General features: G+C 42.6%; 1 protein-coding gene and 1 pseudogene across 4 annotated transcripts in view; both read right to left on the bottom strand.

The window, feature by feature from the left end:
• The window catches only part of LOC132821765 (U2 snRNP-associated SURP motif-containing protein-like), an 86612-nt gene extending 78344 nt beyond the window's left edge, over positions 1–8268 (bottom strand). For 2 of the 4 annotated variants that reach the window (XM_060834522.1, XM_060834519.1), the window contains exons 1-2: positions 8149–8256; positions 6723–6787 (exon numbers count right to left, since the gene is read on the bottom strand). The gene's annotated coding sequence lies outside the window, so the exon portion shown is untranslated. Of the gene's footprint in view, positions 1–6722; positions 6788–8148 lie in introns of all 4 variants that reach the window. The other 2 variants (XM_060834520.1, XM_060834521.1) reach the window with 2 other exon arrangements.
• Positions 8269–14231: 5963 nt separating this feature from the next.
• On the bottom strand, positions 14232–14740 carry LOC132821416 (large ribosomal subunit protein uL5-like; annotated as a pseudogene).
• Between the last annotated feature and the right edge of the window lie 636 nt (positions 14741–15376).

The raw sequence follows: 15376 nt of genomic DNA, 5'->3' as shown, positions 1-15376 counted from the left end.
GTCTGGAAGAAGATTGAGGTCAAGAACACGGTGCTGAGTCCAAGGGTTGGGACTGAGAGAAGGTGGGGGAAGAGGGGAAATGAGGAAGCTGGAGAAATCTGCATTCATCCCCTGTGGTTGGAGGGTTCCTTGGCAGAAGATGAGGCGCTCTTCCTCCAGCCAAGTTTGCAGACTACAGCAAAATAGGTGGAAAGGCAAGTTGCTCTGGGAATACAAACAATTCATAGAAAGATACTAATAATTAAGTGGACAAAATATTGACAAATGGAGTATAATTGAGGAAGATATGAGTTTGTTTATTTTGGAAGGGAGAACAAAAATATTATTTAAATGGAGAAAAGCTACAACACAAAAGGTCTTGAGGGTAGTCATGCACAAGATACACAAAGCTAGCACACTGGTGCAGCATGTAATCAGGAAGGCTAATGGAATTTTATTTCATGGGGTTAGAATATGAGAATAGGGAAGTGCAACTGTACAAGGTACTGGTGAGACCACATCTGGAATACTTTGAACTGTTTTGGGGGGTCCTCTTATTTAAGATATTGTTTCATTGGAAACAGCTCAGAGACAATTTCCAAGAATTATCCCTGGTATAGTGGGATCGTCCTATCAGCAATGGCTAAACAGATTGGGGATTTACTCACTGGAGTTTAGAAGACTGAGAGGTAAACTCATTGAAACATAAGATTCTCAAGGGGCTTGAAAGGGTAAATGCTGAGGAGGATGTTTCCGAAGTGGACGAATCTAGGACCAGAGGACAAAGGACACCAATTCCAGATGGGATGAGGAAGAATTTCTTCTGTAAGGTGATCATTTTTATAACTCCTTGTCACAGAGAAATGTGTGAACTGATTCCTTGCATATATTTAAGGCTGAGATGGATAGATTATTGATCAGTACGTGAATCCAGGGTTACAAGAAAAATGCAAGAAGTGGAATGGCAGAACAAGCTCCAAGGGTCCAATGGACAAAAGTAAGGACTGCAGATGCTGGAAGTCAGAGTCTAGATTAGAGTGGTGCTGGAAAAGTACAGTAGGTCAGGCAGCATCCGAGGAGCAGGAAAATCGACATTTCGGGCAAAAGACCTTCATCAGGATTGAAGGCAGGAAGCCTTTAGGGTGCAGAGATAAATGGGAGAGGGTTGGGGGTGGGGAGAAGGCAGCAAAGAGAACAATAGGTGAAATGGAGGTGGGAATGAAGCTGCCTGACCTGCTGTGCTTTTCCAGCACCCCTCTAATCTAGACTCCAAGGGTCCAAAGGCCTACTCTGTTCCTAACGGAAATATATCATTGTTCCTTTATTGTTGCTGAGTCAAAATTCTGGAATCCTTCCTTAATGGCTATGTGGATCTACCTACAGCACATGTTTCAAGAAGGCCACTTACCACCAACTTCTCAAGGGCAATTCAGGGTGGGCAATAAATTCTGGCCAGCCAGCAGCACTCACTTCTCAGGACAGAATGAATTAAAAGCTGTTATTTGCACAAGAGAGCGCTAAGTTTAGACTACCATTTGCTTGAATAAATCCTTCCTAAAATCAATCCTGAAAGATCTGGCTTTAATTTTTAAACTATGCTCTCCATTTCAAGTCATTGCCATATCCCTCTAAACTCCTATTCATATACCCATCCAGATGCCTTTTAAATGGTGTAATTGTACCAGCCTCCACACTTCCTCTGGCAACTTATTCCATACAGGCACCACTCTCTGCATGAAAAAGTTGCCCCTTAGGTCCATTTTAAATCATTCCCCTCTCATCTTAAACCTATGCTCTCCCTACCTCACCTCAGGGAAAAGACCTTGTCTATTTACCCTATCCATGCCCCTTAAGATTTATTAAATCTCTATAAGGTCACCCCTCAGCCTCCGACACTCCAAGGAAAACAGCTCCAGCCTATTCATCCTCTCTCCCATAGCTCAAAACCTCCAATCCTGGCAACATGCTTGTACATCTTTTCTGAACTCTTTCAAGTTTCACAATATCATTCCTACAAGGAAGGAGATCAGACCAGCACACAGTCTTCTAAAAGTGATCTTTCTTCACTGGAGCGTAGGAGGTTGAGGGGTGACCGGACAGAAGTTTATCAAATAATGAGATATGTAGATAGAGTTGATGGCAGTCGTCTTTTCATTAAGATGGAGAATTTCAAGATTATGGGACACACTTTTAAGGTGAGAAGAGAGAGATTTAAAAGAAAATGAGGTAAATTTGTTTTACAAGGAGGGCGGATCACATATAAAACGAGCTTCCTGAGGTACAATTACAATGTTTAAAAGACATTTGGATGGATTCATGAATAGGAAAGGTTTGGAGGGTTACGGGCCAGGGGCAGGCAGGTGGGACTAGTTTAGTGTGGATTATGTTCAGCATGGACTTGATGCACTGAAGGGTGTGTTCTGCGCTGTATGATCCTATGACTGAGCTTCCACAGCCTGAGGTAGAGAATTCCAAAGATCCACAACACGCCCCACCACCATGAGGAAAATTTTTTCATCGCTGTCCTAAATGGTGCTAATTAACTATCTGCCTTCTCACTATCCAAAGCTACAAATTCTTCTTCCAATTAAAGCAACAATTTTCATAAATTCATTTCACTTAATATTCTCAGTGTCTAGCTCGAATATTATTTATAACAAATTTTTCATGCTGGTGTCATAAAACTATCACGGCTGCAGTTATCTATTTTACCTCTCCATCCCTTCTTAGATCGTAGGGTTACACTTGGAACTTTCCCATCTGCAGGAACTTTTCCAGAATGTGTAGGATCTAGAAAGTTAACCACCCATGCAGCCACTTGAATCATGTGGATCAGATCAGCTATTCATCATCCTTAAATTCAACTAATTTTGAGTACTCCCTCTTTATTAAATCTAATTTCTTTCAATTGCTCCTTTTCATAAGTTGTTTGGCTCCCCAGAATTTGAGGGGAATGTTGCGTATCTTCCTTGAAGACAGAGATAAAGCAATTATTTAATTTTATGCCATTCCCGTTTTCTTCAATTTAAAATTATTCTATCTTTATCTGTAATAGACCCACATTTGCTCTTGTTAATCTTTTCCTTTCAAATACCTAAAGAAACTTACTCTGCCTTTATTAGTCCCTAGTTAGATTCATGCGCTCTTTTCTTTGTTTTGCTGAATTCTAAAAAGACCCCAATCCATGTGCTTATCACTTTTTCTGGCAAACTCTTATCTAATCCAATCTTTAAATCATTTTGCTCGCTTACTTCACCTTTTTTTTGTGGAGTCTTTGTGGAATACTTATTGAAGATCATGTACTGTTTCTTTAAACATTAGCCACTGCCTGCCTGCGTACCATCAAATCTTTTATCCTATCATCCCAATTCACCATTGTCAGCCTTCCTCTCATATCTTCATAGTTTATTTTGTTCAGATTAGGACCCTGGTTTCAGTATGAATGTTGCTTTCAAATTAAATGTAAAACACTACCATATTATAGTTACTATTTTTAACAATGCTTTTCTAGCAAGGTTATTTATTAGCTCTTTCTCATTATTCCTACTAAGTCTAAAAAACCTGACCCTTAATTGGTCACTCTATGTACTGCTCCAAAAACAAGTCCTAAACACTCCAGGAATTCATTTCCACAACACCAGTGCTAATCAGCTTTACCCAGTTCTGGATGTAGGTTTGCTCACTGAGCTAGATGGTTCGTTTTCAGATGGTTTGTCACCATTTCAGGTAACATCATCAGTGAGCCTCCAGTGAAGTGCCGGTGAATTGATTTGGACCCCATCTACCACCCTCTGAGAAAAAGAGCCAGAAATTACATCACCAACCCAAGGAAACGCAAAACAAATAGAAAGCAGGACATAACACCGGCTCACTGATGATATTAACTAGAATGGTGATAAAACGTCTGAAAACGAACCTTCCAGCTCAGCGAGCAAACTTACATCCAGAACCTCAACCTGAGCTACAGATCCTCTCAAAACTTGCTAGCTTTACCCAGTCTTTTTGCAAATTGAAGTCACCCACTATTACTGCGCTACTGTGTTATATGTTCTAATATCCAATTATCAAGCTCAACATTAACACCACAGTTTGGCAGTATCTACCTAAAAAGAATCTGTTCAAGAAGAGTCTTTTTGCACTTGAAATGTTGTGTGCTTCTCTCTCTCCAGATGCTGTCACATCTAATTTTTTTCAGGATTTTCTGTTTTTATTTTCAGATCTCCAACATCCACAACATTTTGGTTTTGTTACCAGTATAGTTTTGTGGTTGATTAAAAACTCCCAATATTTGCTGCTCACACAGTTTTTCAACTCAATCCAAACTATCTACTGTAACAGTCCTAAATTTCAAAAAACAATTCTATTCATTGATATCTGAATCTACACCATGAACAACAACAGATCAGGATTTACCCAAATATGAACGCAAAAGTATACTAGTCTTTTAGACTATTGCATGCACTTCAAACTTTGACAAAGCTTGACTCATTCTATGAGGAATGATTTTTATCTTAAAAGTAGACTTTTTCCCAAATTTCCCACACCACTTGATTAGCAAATGAATGTATGATTCCTGGCAAACTCAATATAATTAGAAATTCTATAGAAATACAAGTTGACAGAACTTCTGCTAAAAAAAACACACTCTAAAAACCACTCTAGAGTGGTGCTGGAAAAGCACAGCAGTTCAGGCAGCATCCAAGGAGCAGGAAAATCGACGTTTCGGGCAAAAGCCCTTCATCAGGAATAGAGGCAGAGTGTCTGCAGGGTGGAGAGATAAAGGAGAGGAGGGTGGGGAGACAATAGGTGAATGGGGGTGGGGATGGAGGTGATAGGTCAGGGAGGAGGGTGGGTGAAGTTCCCACCATACATCCTGCAAAAAATGCCACCCCATATTCCCAATTACTCCGCCTCTGCCGTAACTGCTCCCAGGAGGGCCAATTCCACCACAGAATACAGATGGCCTCCTTCTTTAGAGACCACAATTTCCCTTCCCACGTGGTTGAAGATGCCCTCCAATGCATCTCATCCACATCCCGCACATCCGCCCTCAGACCCCACCCCTCCAACAGTAACAAGGACAGAGCCCCCCTGGTGCTCACCTTCCACCCTACCAACCTTCGCATAAACCAAATCATCCAACGACATTTCTGCCACCTCCAAACGGACCCCACCACCAGGGGTACATTTCCCTCCCCACCCCTTTCTGCCGTCCGCAAAGACCATTCCCTCCGTGACTACCTGGTCAGGTCCACGCCTCCACCCCCACCCCCACCCCCCACCCTCCCTTCCTGGCACCTTCCCCGGCCACCGCAAGAATTGCAAAACCTGCGCCCACACCTCCTTCCAAGGCCCCAAAGGAGCCTTCCACATCCATCAAAGTTTTACCTGCACACCCACCAATATAATTTATTGTATCCATTGCTCCCAATTCGGTTTCCTCTACATTGGGGACCTCCTAGCAGAGCGCTTTAGGGAACATCTCTGGGACACCCACACCAATCAACCACACCGCCCTTCCCTGCCGCTCCCTCAACACCTGATGCCTGGAGGAAAAACACCTCATCTTCTGCCTCGGAACACTTTAACCCCAGGGCATCAATGTGGACTTCACCAGTTTCCTCATTTCCCCTTTCCCCACCTCACCCCAGTTCCAAACTTCCAGCAGTGCCCCCATGACTTGTCCGACCTGCATATCTTCCTTTCCCTACCTATTCACTCCACCCTCCTCTCTGATCTATCACCTTCATCCCCACCCCCATTCACCCATCGTACTCTTTGCTACCTTTCCTCACCCTCCTCCCCGACCTATCACCTCCATCCCCACCCCCATTCACCTATTGTACTCTATGTTACTTTCTCCCCACCCCCACCCTCCTCTCATTTATCTCTCCAGTCTGCTTCTATTCCTGATAAAGGGCGTTTGCCCGAAACATTGATTTTCCTGCTCCTCAGATGCTGCTTGAACTGCTGTGCTTTTCCAGCACCATTCTAATCTAGAATCTGGTTTCCAGCATCTGGAGTCCTTGTTTTTACCTAACAACACAAGTCCAATCATAACGGATCCAAATCTTAAATAATTAAAGCATAAACCGCTCACTTCTTTTCCTTTCATTTACTGTTGCACAAAATTATTATTACAGAGCCTTCCCAACCCCGGCCATATTTCCACAAAATACAAGGTACCGAATCTTCCCTTATGATTCTCAATATAAATCTTTTGTTTTGGTGCAACTTCAGAATGATTCCTTTTAATGCAACAAAAGTGTAATGTAAACACAATTTAAAAATAATCACTTACACAACTTTAAAACAAATCACATTGACAACTTCTATTTCAGATACGTTCCCCCTAACTGTACAAAACTAGTCCAAATGTATGATTTCCATACCGCATTTTATACATGCAAAAAAAAACACTCAGACCAAGCCAGCTCTTTGATCAACTTTTCAGATATTTATGAACCACTGAAGGTTTGAGACTAATTGCATAAACTCCTTGATTCAAATGCACTCTCGAGCATCCAAATGTTAAAATAATGAAGATATAAGAACTACTCAATATATCTCTGATCAAAGATTCTCAGAAAAGCAACTTCTAAAGTAAGCATGGCACACATTAACTCAACAGAACCTGAGGGCAATTTGCTGTATAATATTCATAGCAGTGTTCAAATTTCAAGCATGATATATCTATTGAAAGCTATTTAGAATTTAAAACATCTTACATGAATAGTTCCTACCTTTTTATAACATACAAGCTCATATAAGTTTGCAATCGGAAAGCTCAGCAATGCATCACTTGCACCTGTGGGAATATATCAAATATTTTAAATAAATATTAAAAAATGGCAAGCAATCTACTTTCTAAGCAACTAAACTATCTTAATTCACAAAGTACTGGTATGTCGTGTGTATATATGTGGAATATTGGGATATGACACCTCCAATCTTAATTCTTTCCCAACTACTGTGCAATCAAACTGATCAGTCTGAAAGTTCAATAACAGCAATCACACTAACGAATGAGGCAAAAGAAAAATAAGAGCTACAGTTCACTTCTGAAAAGTTGTTACTGTTGTTGCAATAAACAAATCTGAAACATTTATTGAACGATGTCTATCAGATCACTAAATCATTATGCAAAAGGCAAGAGACCTTCTGGAACAAAAATTAAGACTTCAAAACGTACCAAACTTTAAGGTGATATGAGTAAAAAATGAGGTCTGCAGATGCTGGAGATCACAGCTGCAAATGTGTTGCTGGTCAAAGCACAGCAGGCCAGGCAGCATCTCAGGAATAGAGAATTCGACGTTTCGAGCATAAGCCCTTCATCAGATATGAATGAGTCTAAATTAAACTTAACGGTTGAACCATTTCAACAGAAACATCTGAAGCACTGAGTCACCCTTTTCAAAAAGTTACCTAGCCATGTACAGGAATCCAGAAAAAGTGCAATGACAGAACATGCATTTCCTTCTGTCCTGGAGTGACCCCAATAGCATTATTTCTGAATAGTTCTTGTAATTTAAAAATATGTTAACGCATTATTTAAACTGATTAGCTTTGGGAAGTGGAAAGTGTAGTCTCGAAGCTCAATATTTATTTTTGGCACTGCAACCAAGCATGTTCTTGTAGAAGTGTGACAGAGTTTCAGATGTAACTGGAGCAGGCCTGGTCCGTGCGACCCCGGGAGTTGCAAGAGATGGGCGCGGACAGTCGCCTTTTGATTATATTCTCACGTCGGTATAAAGAAATACCGAACAATAAAGGGGTGTGAGTGGGTTTGGAGAGACAATTCTCTACAAATCGAGACTTTGGAGATGCGGCTTCTGCAGGAGGCGGGCATCTTGGCCCTGTCCCGGGACTGAATGACGGCGGCAGAATCAAGAGAGAGTGTGTCCCCCACAAAACGGGGCAGAGGAGTCGCTGGCCCGTCCATCCCCCAACCCACAGACACACACACTCCCAGCTCAGGCCGGAGGGCCCAGGCCTCCTCGCGTGTACCAGCCGCTGGGCCTGACCTCGACACCGGACCGGACTGAACCGGACCTCCTAGGCTTCCACCAACAACAGGCTGAGAAAGCACCCCCGACCCCAGGACGCGAAGGCCGGGTGTATGTGTGTGAGTAAGAGAGTGCGGCTTCTCACGGGTCCCCGGTCGCCCACCTCACAGCCGCTGCACACACCGCGTCTCTCCGAGCTCCGCACTGTTTTGTCCGCCATTTTCCTCGTCCGCCGCCGGATCAATCGAGTTCCGAGCCCAGACAGGCATCGATTGGGGCGGTGCCCACGTGACCCGCCACCCAGCGCGCACGCGCGCGGCTCGAGCACTGAGGGAGACAACCGTCGCCGTTGGCGCCTTCACGGAGTCGCCTCTCCGTCACCTTTCTCGTCAGGATGTGTCCCCGGGCTGCAGCAATACCTCCCAGGAAAGAGACTAGTCCGCGTTCGGACTACACCGGCCTCCAGCACAGTAGGATTTTCTTTTTTTTTACAGGCCCCCGGGACAGGTAAGGCTGAGGGGGAATCTGACTGATGCCGGGCTCAGAGAGATGTACAGCACGGGAACATGATTTGCAGGAGCCGGTGTTGGATTGGGGTGTACACAGTTAGAAAATCATACAATAGCAGATGATGAAGGAGCAGCGCTCCGAAAGCGAGTGCTTCCAATTAAACCTGTTGGACTATAACCTGGTGTTGTGTGATTTTTAACTTAGCACGGAAACACATCTTGCTGTTTGTCCACTCCAATCTAAACAGCTTATTTATGGTGGGTAAAGTCTACTTCTGCTATTGAAGATTAACTTTTACAAATGTGTAGCCATATTCCTTCACTTTTTAGCTAGAGTCACTGAGCTGTACAGTATGGAAACAGACTCTTCAGGTTCAACCCGTCCTTTCTGACCAGATATTCCAATCTAATCTAATCCCATTTGCCAGCACCTGGTTCATATCCCTCCAAACTCTTCCTATTCATATATTCATCCAGATACCTTTTAAATCCTGTAATTGTAGCAGCTTCCACCACTTGCTCTGGCAGCTCATTCCATACATGTATGACCCTCTGTCTGAAAGAATTGCCCCTTAGGTCTCTCTTAAAATTTTCCCCTCTCACCTTAAACCTATGCTATCTCTAGATCTGGACTGCGTCACTCCAATGAAAAGACCATGATTATTTACCCTATCTGTGCCCCCATGACCATATAAACCTCTATAAGGTCACCCAGTTTCCTGAAATAACTGGGCCAAAACTGTTCACATTACTGCAGGTCTGGTCTCACCAGTGCTTTGTACAGTTGCTCTAAGACACATGTGCTAAACTCTTCTACTGCAAACACCTTGAAATAGAGTCGATAAAAAGTGGAGCTGGAAAGGCCTCTGACCCTGCAGGGAAAACAGCCCTAGCCTATTCAGCCTCTCCCTATAGCTCAGACCCTCCAACCCTGGTGACATCCTTGTAACTCTTTTCTGAATTCTTTCAAGTTTTGCATTGTACAAAGTTAAAAATCACATAACACCAGGTTACAGTCCAACAGGTTTAATTGGAAGCACTAGCTTTTGGAGCGCCGCTCCTTCATCAGGTGGTTTTTACAACTTACTTCCTCCAGGAGGGAGACCAGAATTGCACACACTATTTCAAAAGTGGCCTAATCAATGTCCTGTGCAGCAGCATCATGACCTCCCAACTCCGATACTCAATGCTCTGACCAATAAAGGAAAGCATTCTAAATACCTTCTTCACTGTCCTATCTGCCTAAGACTCCACTTTCAAGGAACTAGGAGCCTGCACTCCAAGGTCTCTTTGTTCAGCAACACTGCCCAGGACTTTTCCATTAAGTGTATAAGTCCTGCTTTGATTTGCCTTTCCAAAATGCAGCATCTCCACATTTATCTAAATTAGATACCATCTGCCAATCCTAGGCCCGTTGGCTCATCTGATCAAGATCCCATCATACTCTGAGGTAATCTTCATTAGCCACTACAGTTTTTAGTTGAAACAAAGAACGCTAAGGGGCATCTGATTGAGATTGTGTTCCTACATAAGGATAATACTGAAGGTATTCTGATTGAGTGTAAGCAAAAAAAAAGCTGAAGCTCCGATGAAGAGTCATCTAGACTTGACATGTAGGCTTCCTCTCTCTCCATGGATGCTGCATGATCCGCTATGATCTCCAGCATTTGTTGTTTTCAGTTCAGATTCCAATCTCTGCAGTAATTTGCTCCTGCATTGTGATCTGACTGAGGCCTAGTTGTTTTCCTTGCTGCAGAGAAAACTGAGGGTGATCTGATCTGAGGGCAGCATGGTGGCTCAATGGGGATCACTGCTGCCTCACAGTGCCAGGGACCCAGTGTTGAGTTCAGCCTTGGGTGCAAAAGCAGAATTCGCTGGAAAGGCACAGCAGATACAAAGTGAGGACTGCAGTTGCTGGAGATCAGAGTTGAGAGTGTAGTGCTGGAAAAACTCAGCACGTCTGGCAGCATCTGTGAAGAGAAATCAGAGTTAACTTTTCGAGGTCCTCAGGGTCACTGGACCCGAAATGTTAACCCTGAAATCTCTTCACAGATGCTGCCATACCTGCTGAGTTTTTCCAGCAACTTCTGTTTTTGTTTCGAACTTATAGCATCTACAATTCTTTCCATTTTTATTCGGCCTCGGGTGACTGTATGTGGAGTGTGCACGTTTTCCCCGTGTCTGCATGGGTTTCCCCCAGGTGCTCCAGTTTCCTCCCACAGTCCAAAGATGTGCACATTAGGTGGATTGACCGTGCTAAATTGCCCATAGAGCCCAAGGATGTGCAGGTTTGGTGGATTTGTATTTAAGGTTACAAGGATGCTTTTTGGAGGGTCAGTGCAGACTTAATTGGTCTCTTTTCTCAATGTAAGGATTTTATGATTGCAGTTGGGGGGAGCATGGATCTGACTGAGGCCAGGAATGCTCTCCGTAGTGTGGCGAAAGCTGAAGGGAGATCTGTTTGAGGTCAGGATTGTTTTCTTTATAGCTGAGAGGGTTGAAGGGGGCTTGATTGAGGTTATTTTGCTTGGTGTCGAGAGTGTGGTGCTGGAAAAGTACAGCAGAAATCCGGCTTTTCCTACTCTTTGGGTGCTGCCTCACCTGCTGTGCTTTTCCAGCACCACATTCTCGACTCTAATCTCCAGCATCTGCAGTCCTCATTTTGCTTGGAGCAGAGAAGACTGAATGGATGACCTGAATGAAGTGTACAAAGTTCTTATTTCAAGGGTGCAGGGGAGATTCATCAGGATATTCCCTGGGTTGCAATGATTCACCTAAAAAGAGAGACAGTAGGTAGGTAGAGATTGTTTTCCTTAGAGTGAAGAAGGCTGATGGGTGGACCTGATTGAAGTTTTCAAAGTTCTGATGGGTCTAGATAAGGAGAAACTTTTCTTCTTAGTTGAGGGGGTCAATAATCAGGGGAGCAGTTTTAAGATAAGCAGCAGGATGTTTACAGGGCATTTGACAAGACATTTATTCAATTAGAAGTGTCTAGAATTCATTGCTTAAGAGGGTGGTGGAGGCAGAACATTTAAGACATTTAATAAGTATTTACATGAGAACTAGAAACACCATGCAAGGCCACGGACCAAGTGCTGGAAAATGGGATTAAAATAGATAGATGTTGATGAACAGCTTGCTCGTGCTGATGGATGGAGGAGGTTCTTTCCATGCTGTTAACAATTCTTAATTCTGATTGAAGGACACAAGTCTGAAGCATTAACTCTTGTTCCTTTCTCCAAGAATGGTAACAAAATTGCTGAGTATTTCCAGCATATTCCATTGTTATTTCAGATTTATAGCAACCACAGTATTCTGCTTTTTGATCTCAATGGCTGGGGCAAATAAATGAGAGAAAGTCAAGTCTTTGCAGAAAGCCATTTTGCAACAGCACACTTTTCTCGAGGGACATCCCTTTTTAGGATTAAGAGAATGAGTTGGAAATATGCTTCAAATGCCAGCTGACAGTATGTCTTAATAACATGCAAGAGTTCCAGAATTATGCTGACAGTCTGTTTGCCCTTGTGGAATAATCAAAATCTTGGGTGATAAATTTAAGGAGATGAGGAAGAATTTCATCTCTTCTCTGAAAGGATCATTAATCTTTGTCATTCTCGTCACTGGAGATCTATCAGGTTTTGCCACTGATTTTAGTAAAGACTGAATTTGACAGATTTTTGATTTACAGTGGAGTTGAGTTGTGGTGTTCATCAACAGGCTTTTTTTCCTGAAGCGTCAGAGGCTGAGAGATAACTCTGTAGAGGTTTATAAAATCATGACTGGCATGGTTGGGTGATTAACCAAGGTCTTTTTCCTAGTGTGGGGCAGTCCAAAACTAGAAGGCATAGGTGTAAGGTGAGAGAGGAAAGATTTCAAAAGGGACCTGAGGGTTAGCCTTTTCATGGTTAGAGTGGTGCTGGAAAAGCATAGCAGGTCAGGCAGCATCCGAGGAGCAAGAAAATCAACATTTCGGGTAAAAGCCCTTCATCAGGAAAAGGCTTCATGTGGTAGAGGTGGGTACAATTACAACATTAAAAGGTATCTGGGTGGGTATATGAATGAGAATGGTTTAGAGGGATATGGGTGAAATGCTGACAAATGGGACTAGGTCAGATTGGGATGCCTGGTCAGTGAGGACAAATTGGACTTATGGTTCTGTTTCTGTGCTGTACGACTCTATAACAGTGGAATTAAGTTCACAATCCGATCACCATGTCTTAATTAAATGGCGAAGGCTGAATGACTTACTGCCACTTCTGTTTCATGTGATTGTGCATCTTTCCCACACCAGTTCAAACAAAGTATCTGATCCAGAGATGAGTGCACTACCACTGCACAACAAAGCCCTGCAGTGGCTGGAATGAGCTGTCCATACAGGGTATAACAACCAGGGTAATAGAGTCTATAATTAAAGATAAGACCTTGAAAATATTCAGCTGATAGAGAAAGGCAGCATGGATGTGTAAAGAAAAGGTCACTGCTGACAAAAATGATTGTACTTTTAAAAGGTCACTAAAGTTTTAGTAAACTAAAGTTTTTATATTCTTACATGTTCCTAAACCTGGCATTGAAGACAAAACTGAAAGAACTGCAAATGATCTAAAGCAGCAACAAACACTTCTGGAGAAGAGACATTGGACCCAAAATGTTAACTCTGATTTCTCTTCACAGATACTGCCAGACCTGCTGAGCTTTTCCGGGCACTTCTGGTTTTGTTATTGAAGACAAATTGTTCGCTCAGAAATTAACTGAGCAGAAGGAAACAGATAGTAGAGAAAGTGGGCATGTACTCTCCTTTGTTGGATGTGGTTAGTGGTATCATAAAAGAATCTGTACCAAGTTCTCAGCTATTCCTTGCGCACGTTAACAAGTTAAATGATGAAATATGAAGCTACATATCTGCATTTTCCAAAGACCTAAAGATAAAGGGTAAGGAAAAGTTGTCATACTCTTACTAGACCGTAAGGTTGCTCTGTCATTGGAGAAAGAGGGGACTGGTGGTAGTTTAACCTGAGGGTCATCATGCCTCAGACATGGGGGAGATTGAGAAGAAGAGTCCTTCATCATGACTTCAGTTGATGCGGGAATTGAACCCACAGTGTTGATGTCACTCTGCATCGCAAAATAGCCATTGAGCAACTGAGCTAACCAGTCCAAAGAGACTTGTCCAAGTACATTATTTTCTGTTAGTAACCTATCAAAAAGGCTAATTAAATTATTTGTATCTAAAGGAACAGAATAGAAAGGGTAGGAGTTATGTTTCAGCTTCACAAAGCCCTGATTAAACTACATTAGGGTACTATGAACAATACAGCTTAGAAAGGATATATTAAGAGAGCATACTGCATGAATTTGGTACTTGGGCTCCAGAAGTTAAACTGAGAGATTCTTGGAATTTAGAAAATTAAATGTTGATGAGATTAAGATTTCTACGGTATTAACGGAAACAGATAGGGAGAAACTATTTCCACATGTTACGGAGTTAAATGACTGAGTCAAAAGATTAGAGACAGAATTTCCAAGAGTAAAAATGTAGAAATACACTTCACAAGCAAGTTGGAATTCTCATATGTAAATTGCAATTGAAATTTTACATTTATTCATGGGATGTGGGCACCGATGTTTAAGCCAGCATTTGTTGCCCATCCCGCGTTGTTCTTGAGAAGCTGGTGGTGAGCTGCCTTTTTTTCTCACGTGTTACGAATTGATTTTATTTCTTTTTCATGTTCTCTTCAAATTACTTTCCAGTCAGGAGGATGCCATCATATTTTTGCTGAAACCACTTCATCGATTTTTCCTTGGGAATCTTGGTGTTTTGAACCCTTTCGACCTTTTTTCCAGAAATGTCAAACCAGGTCATCTGTGACCACCTAGAAATCCACACTGTAAATTCCAATACTAGGATCATACTTGATGCCCAGATCAACATGCTTCTGGATACCAAGGCCAAAGTTTCCCGTGTTTCGGAAGTTACTCTATTTTAGTTCATATTTCCGAACCTTTAGATCTTTCTCTAGGATTTCCTCAACTTTGGGTCCTCAGATTGTGCAATGAACAGCAATCTTCTCATTTCTTCTAATACCAAATGTTCACATAATTTAGCAAGCTTTGGCAGATAGACGTCTAGCTGGTGAGTGGCTCCAGGACTTCAGCAGCTCTGGTGAGTCTGTCACCACTTACACCTAAGCAGATTTTCAAACATAGGTTCTTTTTGTGGAGCTCACGCATAGGATTTTCCTTCTTTGCACCCTCCAGTCCCGCAGCAGCTCAACAGTGAAAGGGTGAACAGCCTGTAGAAATGATGAAAATAACAATATATTTACAAGTCTGGATTCTGAGTGGATGTGGTTTCTGTCAAGTGGGCTGCCTGTCTTCAATGATAACAAGCTTTTTGAGTGTTGTTGGAGAGACAATCATCCAGGCAAGTGCTGCTGTATTCCATCACACTCATGACTTGTGCCTTGCTGATGGTGGGCAGGCTTTGGGAGTCAGGGAATTATCCGATGCAGGATTCCTGACTCTCAGTACAGGCATTTTCTAATCAACCTGTTCAGAGATGTTTTTATACACATATGGAGTGGATAGAACATAAACTTGGCCCTTCTAGTTGAGGCCATAAACAATAGGAACATGAGTTGGCCATTTGCTCTGACTTTCAATAGGATCATGGCTGATCTGGCATTCTTCATGTTCACTTCCCTGTCCTTTTCCTGTAACCCTTGATTCCCCTACTCATCTGTGGGCTGTTTGTGGGCAGAGTTCCAAAGACTCGCACCCCTGTGAGAGAAGAAATTCCTCCTCATCTCAGTTTTGAACTGGTGTCCCTTTGTTCTGAGACTATGCCTTATGATCCTACACCCTCATGAGAGAAAACATTAGCAA

Source organism: Hemiscyllium ocellatum, chromosome 13 (assembly GCF_020745735.1).
Source record: "Hemiscyllium ocellatum isolate sHemOce1 chromosome 13, sHemOce1.pat.X.cur, whole genome shotgun sequence".
NCBI lineage: Eukaryota > Metazoa > Chordata > Chondrichthyes > Orectolobiformes > Hemiscylliidae > Hemiscyllium > Hemiscyllium ocellatum.
The sequence above is the reverse complement of the archived record's forward strand: the minus strand, read 5'-3'. Positions and strand labels throughout refer to the sequence as shown.